The following is a 14454-nucleotide window of genomic DNA, read 5'->3' as shown; positions in this document are numbered from 1 at the left end:
GTTGGTGAAATCTCCCAGAATATAGAGCAAAAGGAAAACAATGTGAAAAAATGAGGGGAAAAAAGGATTAAAAAATTTATAGAATCAGTCCAAGAGGTCCAGTATCTGATTCTGGGAGTTATATAAAGAAGGAAAACAGCTGGAAGGATATAACCAAAGAAATAATTTAAGAAATTTCCCAGGACTGGCAGATGAGTTTCTAGAATGACAGGGCCCAGCACATTAAACAAAAATATGCCCGTTCCAGAGTTATACCATTTTGAAATTTCACCAGTGAGGAAAAAGAGAAGATCCTAACAACTCCTGAAGGAAGATAAAACAGGTTTTGTTTTGTTGGTTTGGCTGTACCACGTGGCATGAGGGATCCTAGTTTCCCAAGCAGGGATCAAACCTGCGCCCCCTGCAGTGGAAGCACAGAGTCTCAACCACTGGACCACCAGGAAAGTCCCCTAAAAAAGGTTTTATACAAAGAATGAAGAGCAAGAATGCCATTCATTGAAAGCAAGAACACAGTGGAGCAATGCTTTCAAATTTCTTAGGAAATTTTTTTCCAATCTAAGATTCAGTACCAAACCAAACTACTACCAAACTACTAAGATTCAGTACCAAACCAAACTACTATGAATAGGATAAATACATTTCCAGACATACAAAGTCTCAAAGCATTTACTTCTCGTGCACCTTTGCTCTGGCAACTTTTACAGGATGTGCTCCACCACAACTAGGAGATAAACAAAAAAGAAGAAGGCTTGATATGTATGAAACAGGAGGTCAAACACAAGGGAGGAGGAAAATTCCTAGGGGACAGTGAAGGGAGACCCCAAACACCAGAGCTGTTCAGCAGGACTGGAGGGCAGCCACTTCCCATTGGAGCTGATCAGAGGCTTCGAGAGGGAATTTCATTCAGAAGATGTGATAGACTACTTGATGTGTTTGAACAAATTGAGAAGAAATACATACTGGAAGATATGTGGGGGTTGAATTAATGGTAAGAACATAGAAACAATAAACAAAAAGGTAATTATTAGGTCAAGGGAAAATGAGAGTTTATTCAGTGAGTAATGTTTGTGCAGTCATAATAGGTTAATGATGAATATCCATCTAAGCAGAATGAGCTATAATGTACTAACTCTGTACAGTGACAGATGATAACTAGACTTATCATGGAGATCATTTCATAAGGTATAAAAATATCAAATCACTATGTTGTATGCCTGAAACTGATATAATATTATATGTCAATTATAATTCAATAAATAAATAAATAGTTTAAAAAAATGGGCTATGTTGGACTGGAGAAATGGGCAGATGGGTGGGAGAAGGTATGTTTTTTCCCAACTATTTGAATCTTTCGACTATGTGCATGAATAACTTTGATTAAAAAATAATAAAAGTATGAAATTAATAGCAAAATAAATAGCTAAGTGAAATAAGGTTGGGACCTCTAAACAGGAGGAGAAAAAAGTAGGGATCAGCAGTTTACTTTTTTTATAAAAGGCTTTTTAAACATTTATTTATTTATTTATTTATTGGCTGCATTGGGTCTTTGTTGCAGCATGTGGGCTTTCTCTAATTGCAGCGATCGGGGGCTACTCTTCATTGTGGTGCATGGGCTTCTCCTTGCGGTGGCTTCTCTTGTTGTGGAGCACAGGCTATAGGCACGCAGACTTCAGTAGTTGCAGCATGTGGGCTTCAGTGTTGTGGCATGCGGGTTCAGTAGTTGTGGCTCGCAGGCTCTAGAGTACAGTCTCAGTAGTTGTGGTGCACGGGCTTAGCTGCTCCACAGCATGTGGGATCTTCCCAGACCGGGATCGAACCCGTGTCCCCTGCATTGGCAGGTGGATTCTTAACCACTGCACCACCAGGGAAGTCCTTATTTTTCTAATTAAAAAAAATTTTTTATTCTTTGTTATTGTTCTGCCTTTTTTTTCTGCTGTGCCTCATGGCTTGCAGGATCTTGGCTCCCAGGCTGGGAGGTCAGGCTTGAGCTCCTGTGGTGGGAGTGCCGAGTCCAGACTGCTGGACTAACAAAGAACCTCAGACCCCAGGGAATATTAACCGGAGTGAGGTCTCCCGGAGGTCCTCATCTCGGCACCAAGACATGGTTCTACCTAACTGCCTGCAAACTCCAGTCCTGGATGCCTCAGGCCAAACAGCCAGTAAGACAGGAATATAGCCCCACTCATCAAAAAAAATGAGACGACTAAAAAATATGTTACAGATGAAGGAGCAAGGTAAAAACCTACAAGACCAAATAAATGACAAGGAAATAGGCAACCTACCTGAAAAAGAATTCTGAGTAATGATAGTAAAGATGATCCAAAATCTCAGAAATAGAATGGAGGCATGGATCGAGAAAATACAAGAAATGTTTAACAAAGACCTAGAAGAACTAAAGAACAAACACTGATGAACAACACAATAACTGAAATGAAAAATACTCTAGAAGGAATCAATAGCAGAGTAACTGAGGAAGAAGAACAAATAAGTGACCTCAAAGATAGAATGGTGGAAATAACTGCTGAAGAGCAGAATAAAGAAAAAAGAATAAAAAGAATTGAGGACAGTCTCAGAGACCTCTGGGACATATTAAATGCACAAACATTCGAATTATAGGGGTCCCAGAAGAAGAGAAAGAGAAAGGGTCTGAAAAAATATCTGAAGAGATTATAGTTGAAAACTCCCCTAATGTGGGAAAGGAAATAGCCACCCAAGTCCAGGAAGCTAGAGTCCCATATAGGATAAACCCTAGGAGAAACACACCAAGACACATATTAATCAAATTAACAAAAATTAAATTCAAAGAAAAAATATCAAAAGCAGCAAGGGAAAAGCAACAAATAACATGCAAGGGAATCCCTGTAAGGTTATCAGCTGATTTTTCAGCAGAAACTCTGTAGGCAGAGTGGAGTGGCAGGATATATTTAAAATGATGAAAGGGAAAAACTTACAACCAAGATTACTCTACCCAGCAAGGATCTCATTCAGATTCACCAGAGAAATCAAAAGGTTTACAGACAAGCAAAAGCTAGGAGAATTCAGCACCACCAAACCAGCCTTACAATAAATGCTAGAGGAACTTCTCTAGGTGGAAAACACAAGAGAAGAAAAAGACCCACAAAAACAAATCCAAAACAATTAAGAAAATGGTAATAGGAATATACATATCAATAATTACCTTGAATGTAAATGGATTAAATGCTCCAAACAAAAGACACAAGCTGGCTGAATGGATACAAAAACAAGACCCGTATATATGCTGTCTATAAGAGATCCACTTCAGACCTAGCGACACATACAGACTGAAAATGAGGGGATGGAAAAAGATGTTCCATGCAAATGGAAATCAAAAGAAAGCTGGAGTAGCAATACTCATATTAGATAAAGTAGACTTTAAAGACTGTTACAAGAGATAAGGAAGGACACTACATAATGACCAAGGGATCAACCCAAGAAGAAGGTATCATAATTATAAATATTTATGCACCCAACATAGGAGCACCTCAGTACATAAGGCAAATGGTAACATCCATAAAAGGGGAAATAGACAGTAACACAGTAATAGTGGGGGATTTAACACCCCATTTACACCGATGGACAGATCATCCAGGCAGAAAATAAATAAGGAAACACAAGCTTTAAATGACACAATAGACCAGATAGATTTAATTGATATTTATAGGACATTCCACCCAAAAGCAGCAGATTACACTTTCTTCTCAAGTGCACACAAAACATTCTCCAAGATAGATCCATCCTGGGTCACAAATCAAGCCTCAGATAATTTAAATTGTACCAAGCATCCCAGAGAAAAGGAAACCCTCTTACACTGTTGGTGGGACTGTAAAATTGATACAGCCACTGTGGAGAACAGTATGGAGGTTCCTTAAAAAACTAAAAATTGAACTACCATATGACCCAGCAATCCCACTACTGGGCATATACCCTGAGAAAACCATAATTCAAAAAGACACATGTGCCCCAATGTTCACTGCAGCACTATTTACAATAGCCAGGTCATGGAAACAACCTAAATGTCTATCAACAGATGAATGGATAAAGAAGATGTACATATACATAATGGAATATTATGCAGCCATAAAAAGTAACAAATTGGGTAATTTGTAGAGATGTGGATGGACCTAGAGTCTGTCATACAGAGTGAAGTAAGTCAGAAAGAGAAAAACAAATATCATATATTAATGCATATATGTGGAATCTAGAAAAATAGTACAGATGAACCTATTTCCAGTGCAAGGATAGAGACGCAGATGTAGAGAACAGACGTATGGACACAGGGGCAGAAGTGGAGGGTGGGATGAATTGGGAAATTAGGTTTGACACAAATACACCACCATGTGTAAAATAGATAGCTAGGGGGAACCTGTGGAATAGCACAGGGAGCTCAGCTCGGCGCTCTGGGATAAGCTAGATGGGCAGGATTGGGGGATGGGAGGCAAGTCCAAGCGGGAGGGGATATATGTATACATATAGCTGATTCACTTCATTGTACAGCACAAACTAACACAACATTGTAAAGCAATTATACTCCAATTAAAAAAAAAGTTTAAAAAAATCTCAAAAACAAACAAAAATTCATGAAGAAGACATAATAGTCCTAAATGTTCACGCGTTGAACACAGCTCCAAAATACATATAGCAAAACTTATAGAACTGAAAGTCAAATAGATAAATCCACAGTTATAGCTGGAGGCTTCAATACTCCTGTCTCAGTAATTGATGAAACAAGTAGACAGAAAATCAGCAAAGGTAAAAAGATCTGAACACACTATCAACAGATTTGACCTAATTGACATTTATAGAACATTCCACCCAACAACAGAAAAACAGCATTCTTTCCAAGGGCACATCAAGCATTCATCAAGATAGATAATAGTCTGGACCATAAAACAAGACTCAACAAATTTTAAATAACTGAAATCATAAAAAGTATGTTCTCTGACCACAACTGAATTAAATTAGAATGATATCTGGAAAATCTCCCAAATTTTTGCAGGTTAAACAACACACTTCTAAATTACCCATGGGTCAAAGAGGAAGTCACAAGGGAAACTAGAAAATATTTTGAATTGAATAAAAATGGAAAAATAACATATCAAAATTTGCAGGACACAGCCAAAGTGGTGCCTAAATGGAAATTTAAACATTAAACTAGAAAACAAAAAAAGTTTCAAATTATTAATCTATGTTCCATCTTAAGAAGTCAGAAAAAAGAAGAGCAAATTAAATTCAAAGTGAATAAGTAAGGGGGCTTCCCTGGTGGCGCAGTGGTTGAAAGTCCGCCTGCCAAGGCAGGGGACAAGGGTACGTGCCCCGGTCCGGGAATAGCCCACGTGCCGCAGAGCGGCTGGGCCCGTGAGCCATGGTCGCTGAGCCTGCACGTCCGGAGCCTGTGCTCCGCGACGGGAGGGGCCACAGTAGTGAGAGGCCCGCGTACCACAAAAAAAAAAAAAAAAAAAAAGTGAATAAGTAAGAAATAAGGAAGATTAGAGCACAAATCAATGAAATTGAGAACAGAAAAATAGAGAAAAATTAATGATACCAGGTTATTTGAAAAGATCATTAAAATCAATAAACCTATAGACAGATACTAAGAAAAGCTATTTTTAAAAATCTGTCTGTAGGAGCAGAAATCAGATCAGCGCTTGCTAGTGGCTTCATGTTGGGGGAGGCGACTGACTACAAAGGAGCCTGAGGGAATTTTGAGGTGGATGGAAATGTCCTATATCTTGATTGTGGTGATGTCTGCGACTGCATACATTTGTCAAAACAGATGGAACTGTACACCTAACAAGGGTGGATTTTACTGTATGTAAATTATGTCTCAATGAACCTGAAGTAAAAGAAAATACAAGAGTGCATTTTAGCACTTTATGTAGAAGGAGAATTTCATGAAATTTTTGTTTTGGATGCATGTGTTCTGGATTGCAGTAATAAACTGTTTTTTTTATCCCATAAATTGTAGTTAAAAAAGAAAAAACAAGTCATTGCCCGAGAACGTGCCAAGGTCTTCCCTGTCTTGCGACTTGACACTAGCCAGTCCCTCTGCCTGAAACACTGGGACAGTTCATTCTCCGACTTCAAGTCGCCCCAGGGAGTCATTTCCAGGCAACTCTATCAAGAAACCCAATGCCTCCCCTCTCTCTATAGCTCTAATTCTCTCTCACGCTGTTTATTTCCTTTATATCACTTACTACAATCTATAATTTTTTTAATCTCTGTAACAGTACATGGAGTCTGTGGGCTTGTAGGTTGTAATCAGATAATAGCTTTATCCTTTTCCCCCATTGTCCCTGGTAACCTGCCCTGTGGAGCTAGTTCTTTCTCTGCCTTTGAACAATACTCAGGAAGGTCACAGAGCGAATCTGCTCTATCTCTCTATGAAAAGTCCTCCACACTTCATTTTAAATTAAGTTTCTTCCCTCGGCCAGCCATCACTGGCTTGACTTGGAAAGTTGTGCTGGGGAACAAAGACAGTGTGGCCGGATTCTTCTTTGTGAATTTCTTTCCAGACTCCCGCAGCATCCCACCATACCCATCAGTGCCAGATGCAGGGGAGGAAATGCTTTACTTAACCAGCACAGACCAGAAGCAGTTTTGGTTTCCTCTGGCTGTGAGAGACGTTCAGATTGACTTTTGCTCTGTGGGACGTTGTGGGTTTGCATAGCCCCATGATTGCTGGCTATCTCTCACCTGCACTCTGTATCCCAAACTTCAAATTTATCTAGGTGTGGAATCGGCTGCAATGCTCCCCACTTCCTGTTATCTGAGCTCTTTGCAATGTGCTCTTGGCAGCTACGCCATCAAAAGGTGGAGCTTGTTGCCGCACTGCTGGAATCTGGATTGGCCTTGTGACTGGCTTAGGTCAATAAAACCAGGTGGAAGCAACCTTGTGCCAGCCAAGGCCTCAGAAAGCCCTGTACACTTCTGCTCTCAATCCCGAAACCCTGCCAGCCAACAACCTCAGGCTGGTCTTCTGGATGACAAGACCTGTGGCCCGGCCACCTCTTATCACCGCAGCAACACCCAGGCAACCTTCAGAAGCAGAGCTGTCCAACTGACCAGCTGCTGATCACAAACATATGAGTGAGCTTTGCTGAGATTACAAGAAATCCATACAGGAGCCCAGCCCATGCTGCCAACCCACAGAAGCGTGAGTTAATTAAATGGTTAAGGCACAAAATATTGGGATAGTGAGATACACAGTGTTAGAAAACAAACTGAACAGAGAGAATTTGAAGATCTAATTGGCTTTATTCAATGATTCATGAATTGGGCAGCATCCTATCTAACAAAGAGGAGTGTGCTCAGGGAATTCCCTGGTGGTCCAGTTGTTAAGACTCAGCACTTTCACTGATGTGGGCCCGGGTACGATCCCTGGTCAGGGAACTAGGATCCTACAAGCCATGCAGCAGGGCCAAAAAACACCATCAAGAAACTGGGGCTTCCCTGGTGGTGCTATGGTTAGGAACCCGCCTGCCAATGCAGGGGACACGGGTTCGATCCCTGGTCCTGGAAGATCCCACATGGCGCGGAGCAACTAAGCCCGTGCTCCACAACTACTGAGCCTGCGCTCTAGAGCCCGTGCTCTGCAGCAAGAGTCGCCACCGCAATGAGAAGCCTGCGCACCGCAATGAAGAGTATCCCCGGCTCACCGCAACTAGAGAAAGCCCACGCACAGCAACGAAGACCCAACGCAGCCAAAAATAAATAAATAAATTAAATAAATAAATTTATTTAAAAACAAACAAACAAAACCCACCAAAAAACAAAGAGAACTGTGCTCTGAGGAGATGTTCAAGATGGAAAGATTTTAAAAGCAGAAGGAGGATGAGACAAGGAAGTTAAGTGAATTTTCCAGGGAAGATCCCCTTGCGTTAGGGAAAGGCAGGGGGTCTTATCAAGCTGATTACTTCACTAGGGTTGATCAGGTACTTTCAGACTAATTGGTTTAAAATTCCACTCCTGGGAGAAGTTGAAAGTACAATTAAGTTAGGTACTAAGTCTCGGTGGGGCGTAGCATAAATGACTCCATTTGGGGCCTGTTGTTCTTTTTTAAAAAACAGCAATTAGGGCTCCCCTGGTGGCACAGTGGTTGGGAGTCCTCCTGCCAATGCAGGGGACATGGGTTCGAGCCCTGGCCCAGGAGGATCCCACATGCCGCGGAGCGAGCCCGTGTGCCACAACTGCTGAGCCTGCGCTCTGGAGCCCGTGAGCCACAACAACTACTGAAACCCGCACGCCTAGAGCCCGTGCTCCTCAACGGGGGAGGCCACCGCAATGAGAGGCCCGTGCACCGCAATGGGGAGTGGCTCCCGCTCGCCGCAACTAGAGAGAGCCCGCGCGCAGCAACGAAGACCCAACGCAGCCAAATATAAATAAATAAATAAATTAATTAATTAAAAAAAAAACCCAGCAATTAGGACTTCCCTTGTGGCGCAGTGGTTAAGAATCCACCTGCCAATGTAGGGGACATGGGTTAAAGCCCTGGTCCGGGAAGATCCCACATGCCACGGAGCAACTAAGCCCATGTGCCACAACTCCTGAATCCGCGTGCCACAACTACCGAAGCCTGTGTGCCTAGATCCCGTGATCCGCAACAAGAGAAGTCACTGCAATGAGAAGCCCGCACCCCAACGAAGAGTAGCCCCTGCTCGCCACAACTAGAGAAACCCCACAGCAATGAAGACCCAACGCAGCCATAAATGAATAAATTAATTAATTGAAACCAAAAATAAATAAATAAATAAAAACAGCAATTAGCTAACTGATACAGTCTGTTAAGAAGTTATCTGTGCCAGTTGGATTCTTGTTCAAAATTTGCATGGCATACTCTTATCACTTTACCTTAATTTTGTGTGTGTCCTTATGATTTTTGTTTTTAAATTAAGGGTACTTTAATTAATTTATTTATTTATTTTTGCTGTGTTGGGTCTTTGTTTCTGTGCAAGGGCTTTCTCTAGTTGTGGCAAGCGGGGTCCAATCTTCATCGCGGTGTGCAGGCCTCTCACTGTCATGGCCTCTCTCGTTGTGGAGCACAGGCTCCAGACGCGCAGGCTGAGTAGTTGTGGCTCACAGGCCTAGTTGCTCCGCGGCATGTGGGATCTTCCCAGACCAGGGCTCGAACCTGTGTCCCCTGCATTAGCAGGCAGATTCTCAACCACTGCGCCACCAGGGAAGCCCCTTATGATTCTTTTTTAAAAGCCAAATAACAGGACCAGAATTATTGTTTATTTTGGTTTTCCAAGCTAACTATCTTTTCTTGGCATAGGCTCTTTAACTCCAACTTTGTGAAGTAGAGATTATTATCTACTTTATGGATAGTTAATTGAGTCAATGAAATTTAAAAGATTTGTCCAAAGTTACTTAGTTAGCAAGAGGCAGAACTGGAACATGAACACGGCAGTCTGGCTCCAGAGCTGATGCTATTAAACACCATCTACTCTGTTCCCTGCCACACTGACAAGTATTTCCTGGGATGTGTGTAAACCAGTTTGAAAAGCATGGTTTAAAATAAAGTATGTGTATATTTACTTCCAGCCTTTACTTTCCCGAAGTTATTTCTAAATAACAGGCAGCACTCCCCAACATATAAAAATCTCTTTCAAATCAATAAGAAAAATATTGACAACCAATAGAAAATGAGCAAAGACATAGATTATTTATAGGAAAGGAAATTCAAATAGATTTTCAACCACTTGACTGAAAGAAATACACTTAATTTCACTAACTTTTAAAAGTAAATTAAAATAAGAATGACACACTATTTCTTGCCCATCATATAGATATAGAAGTTTGATAACACTCATTTGGCAGGGGCCAGGGAAAGAAATTAGTACTGTCCACACATTGATGGGAGGGTACACCGGTGCAACCTCTACAGACAGCAATTTTATAATATCTACTGAAGTTAAATATTTACATATTCTTTAATCTAGTGATTCTCCTTCAAAGAATATACATCTACACTGGACATTTTTGAGAATCTAAGGGAGCACTGTTGCAAGTAAGGACTACCCCAGACACCTACAGGTATGGTCACTCTGACTGTGAATTACATACAAGGTTATTCATTGCAGCACCGTGTGTATTGGTAGAATAGTGGAAATAACTCAATTATTCATCAATAGATGAATGTTTACATAAAAGTACCATTATCCCTACAATAGAATGTAACACAATGGTTAAAAAGGAGGCAACTCTTGTAAATACTGATTTCAAGATATGAAGTGTAAAAAAGCAAGGCAGGGAACAATGAATATGATATACTACTGTTTACGTATTTTTATAGAATATATGCAGATACACGCTTGTATATGAAGACACTGTCTCTGGAAGCTTGCAGATTCAGGTTTGAGGGGCTCTGAAACTTGTACAATTCTGGTGGCCCTTTTTAAGAAAAAGAATACAAAAAGTACAAATACAAAATTCGGTATAAGGCCTGGGAAGAGGCCTAAGCAAGCAAAGGACGCTGACGCAGAAGCGTAGTTGGCTTCACAGTAAATTGCCTCTATCTGGAAAGATGCAGGAGAAACCAATAAAAGAGTCTGGCTCCTGAGAGGTGGACTGGGCGGCTGCAGGACACGAGAAAACAAGAGATGCACCTTTCTCCCTGTGGGATTTTGCAGTATGTTACCTATTCAATAGGAAGAATTCCTTTGTAAATTAATTGCAGTATCAAACCAATACAATTCCTAAATAACCAGAACAAAGAGTAATTTCTCAGAGAAAGATACATTTCTTTCTTTAGAGACTCCCTTCATTTTCAAGACACAAAAAGAAGATACATACCATTTTTGGTTGGTTGAGCTAAGGATAATAATGCCAACGGTTGTTTTTTAAATACCAGTAGCTTCTTTCCCTCATAAGAAGAAAAGTCTGGATCTTAAAATGGGCCTTAAGGTTTTATTTCTCATATACTGTTGATCATCTTACAGCACCTCCTTGCTGATGTTTCACAGCATCCTGTTCTTCTTTCAGAGATACTCTAGCTTATCTATGAGGAAGTTTATTATAGTTTATGTGACATTCCCCTCTTCTCTCTGCCTCTGTTTGCTCTGTATTTTGTTGTTGTTTGTTTTTTGCCACAGACAGAGCCCGTTGTTCTTAGATCTCTGCCTGTCTTGTCCGTCTGTCCATCCACCCGTCCGTTCTCGTATGTATCTGTATATCTCTATGGAAGGGGAAAGGGGGTTTCTCATGTAAAAATCCAAAATACAGTTCTATGAACACCCGTGTACTAGTCAGTCCAAGTGTGGCTATGAAGCCCCAAGCAAGCCTTGGCACACGGGGCCGGACCCTTGGTCTGGGGGGCCACGCCAAGACCCGGGCCTCTAGGAGACAGTGGTGTCCCTTGCTTTGGGGGGCTCAGAGCCCATCAGCAGGGAGATGGTGGGGTCATCAGTGTGGTTGTCTTCCTGCGAGAAGCAGGAGCCCTCCCCCAGCTCTAAGAGTACAGGCGGGGCTTCCCTGGTGGCGCAGTGGTTGAGAGTCCGCCTGCCGATGCAGGGAACACGGGTTCGTGCCCCGGTCTGGGAAGATCCCACAAGCTGCGGAGCAGCTGAGCCCGTGAGCCATGGCCGCTGAGCCTGCGCGTCCGGAGCCTGTGCTCCGCAACGGGAGAGGCCACAACAGTGAGAGGCCCGCGTACCAAAAAAAAAAAAAAAAAAAAAAAAGAGCACCGGCAGACCGGTGCCCCGCACGTCCACGGAGCCCGGGTCCAGCAGGAGCTGCTTCCCCAAGTCAGGGCTGCTGCTCTCTGCCTCGCGAGGCCTGGGGGTCTCGCGGGCCAGGCTGCTGTCAAGGTCAGGCAGACTCCTGTCGGGCAATGTCACCGAGGGGCCGAACAGGTCCGGCAGGGCACTGGTGTCCACGCTGAAGCCGTGGCTAGTCGGCTTGGTCTGCAGGTCGCCCAGGTTGGAGTCCATGGCGTCCAAGTGGTCCCTGAGCTCGGTCCCCTGGCTGGACTCAAACACGCAGAGAGGAGGAGGGGCAGGGGAAGAAGCGGGCAACCCCAGACATCTGTGGAGCGCGAGTCAAATTGTCCAGGCGGGCTATGCTGAGGCACTTCTGGGAGGGATGGGGTGTGGGGCCGAGGCGGGCAGGGGCGAGAGGGGTCACCCCTTTCCGCCCCCGCGTCTGTGAAGGGTGTGGCCGAGGCAGCCGGTGCAGGCTCTCCCACAGGATGGAGTCAATGAGGGTGGTTGGGGACAGGGGCGTATCCACCATGGTGGACGGGTGCCCGGGACCAGCATCCTCTGCCCGGGGGCTCCGAGGTGGGCTGGGGGGCTCCTCCTTGACTCGAACCAGGGTCCTACTGGACAGGGGCCTCTAGTCGTCTATGCTCCTGCCTGGAGAGGCCAAGGGACTACTGGGGTAGCTCAGTGATGTCAGAGACGAAGGGTCCCGAGCCGGCAACAGCATCTGGGGAACAGAAGCTGCGGCCGCTGTAGGCCATGCCGGAGCCGAGTAGGGGCCCGGGCCGTGGATGTGCTCCAGGGAGTACTAGGCATGGAATAGCTGTCATACAGCATCAGGGGGATCTTTCTCTTCACCCCCCGGATCTAGTTCCACTGCACCAGCGAGATGAGGAACTGGATGAGCTTGTTGACGACTTTCTGCTGCCGGGCGTGCTTCTGCTGCAGGCCAGCCACCTTCCGCCACAGGGCCTCGCTCTCTTGCTTCACGGTCAGCAGTTTGGAATCCATGCTCTCCTGATTCCCCTTCATCTGCTGCACGTCGGTCAGCAGCTTGGTGACCCTGTCCTGGGGAATCTTTATGTCCTCGCTCCACAGAGTGGACACGCTGGTCACTTTCCTCTTGACCAGGGGCTGCTCCTGGCGGCGCAGGAAGCACGGGTGCTGGAACTCGGTGTCGTCCCCCTCTGGCTTGACCAGGCTGCCCTGCTCAATGCGGACCACCTTCCGGAAGCCACACATGAGCTGCCCCACGAAGCTGGCCGTGCTGCTGTGCTTGGAGGACTTAGGTGGCACCTCCTTGGCAGACGGGCCCTGGGTGAGCACGTGGGCGCTGTTCCTGCTCGGGCTCCAGAACGTCCGTGTCTTGGTTGCTCACGAAGGTCCACAACTTGGTCAGGAAGACCTGGACGTTGCTGGGCTCTGCCGTGCCCAGGCACACGGGCAGATCCATCCCGGGCAAGGCAGAAGAGGCGGAGGGAGTGACCACGAGGAGAGACCACGGGCCGGCCGCCACCGCGGGCCGCCCGGATGTGAACCGGCCCGGGGCCTGCGGCCCACATGGCCGCCGCCATCTTGCGACGGGCGAGCTCCCAACGGCATCGACCACCGGCTTCTTTTTAACTTCTTATTTTGATTTTTTGTTCATGTCCAAAGTCTCCCTCAAATACAGTATACAGTCCTGACCTGAGCACTCCTATTTAAAAGCAAGACACCCACAAGCTGGTGGGCCACTCTGGAACCTAGGTGGGAACTAGTGGCCTTGAGGTAATTGAGTGGGAATCCGGACTTTTAAATTTTTGAAGCATGGAAATTCCCTGGCAGGACAGTGGTTAGGACTCCGCGCTTTCCTGCACGCAGAATGGCAAATTTTTTGAATCACATTCAAACGTCAGTACCTGTGGGTATTTTTTCTTGAGGGAGTCAGTTGCCTCCTGGGGGATGAGAGTGGATTGTCAGTCTTCTGGGAACCAAATGGGGAAAGGGGGCTGGTGGTTCACTGCTTGGGATATAGGTCTTCACTAAAGGCCCCTGTGTTCAGAATGGAGCCTGCTCTCTGCTCATTTGGGCTTGGTGTCCCCAAGGCCAGAATCTGTCTGGTTTGACCTTTCCCCAGTCTTCTCTCAGCATGATGGGCTGGCCTGGGAGTTGCCTGGTTACCAACTGTGGGGGGGAATTAACTGCAGGTATCTCAGCTTCTTCAAAAACTTTTAATCCATCCTCTCCTTGCACCTCTGCTTTCACGGGAAACTAGAGCTGTGAAATTCCTACATCTTCCCGAAGTTGTGCCTCAGGAATTGCTTCTTGTCGCCCACAGCTCCTGCTCTCACCCTTAGGTTTTGCTTTTTCGGATTGACAAGGTCAGTAATCACTCTTCTCTCAGCTCCACCAGCTTTCCAATTAAGATGTTGTCTTCTCCTGTCTGATATTGTCTCTTCCCCTGTTCTCTTTGTGCCTTTCTTATCCCATTTCAGGGAGGTTTGCGGCATGAGGTGAGAGGAATTTGAATGTCCAATTCTCAAGATTTAACCAAAAGAGCTTAAAATTTCTTTCAAGTTCAAAGAAATGAAGCACAAATATGTCCTTGGATCAAGATATATCTTTGTTTGGGGATGGACTACTTCTGTAAACCTTTTGTTTAGCATTGGTTTTTTCATCAATTGATTCAAAAATATTTCCAAGTGTCCAGTATACTGCACAGACTGGACAAGACAGTGTTGGTTGCCAGCCTCATAGA

General features: G+C 44.6%; 1 pseudogene across 1 annotated transcript; it reads right to left on the bottom strand.

Moving 5' to 3' along the window:
- Nucleotides 1-11354: 11354 nt before the first annotated feature.
- On the bottom strand, nt 11355-13170 carry LOC309967624 (heat shock factor protein 1-like; annotated as a pseudogene). The gene has a single exon. The product of its transcript is annotated as a heat shock factor protein 1-like (transcript).
- Nucleotides 13171-14454: the final 1284 nt, after the last annotated feature.

Source organism: Leucopleurus acutus (genome assembly GCF_964270905.1).
Source record: "Leucopleurus acutus genome assembly, chromosome: 10".
Taxonomy (NCBI): domain Eukaryota; kingdom Metazoa; phylum Chordata; class Mammalia; order Artiodactyla; family Delphinidae; genus Leucopleurus; species Leucopleurus acutus.
Note: the sequence above shows the minus strand (reverse complement) of the source record. Positions and strands in the feature narration are given on the sequence as shown.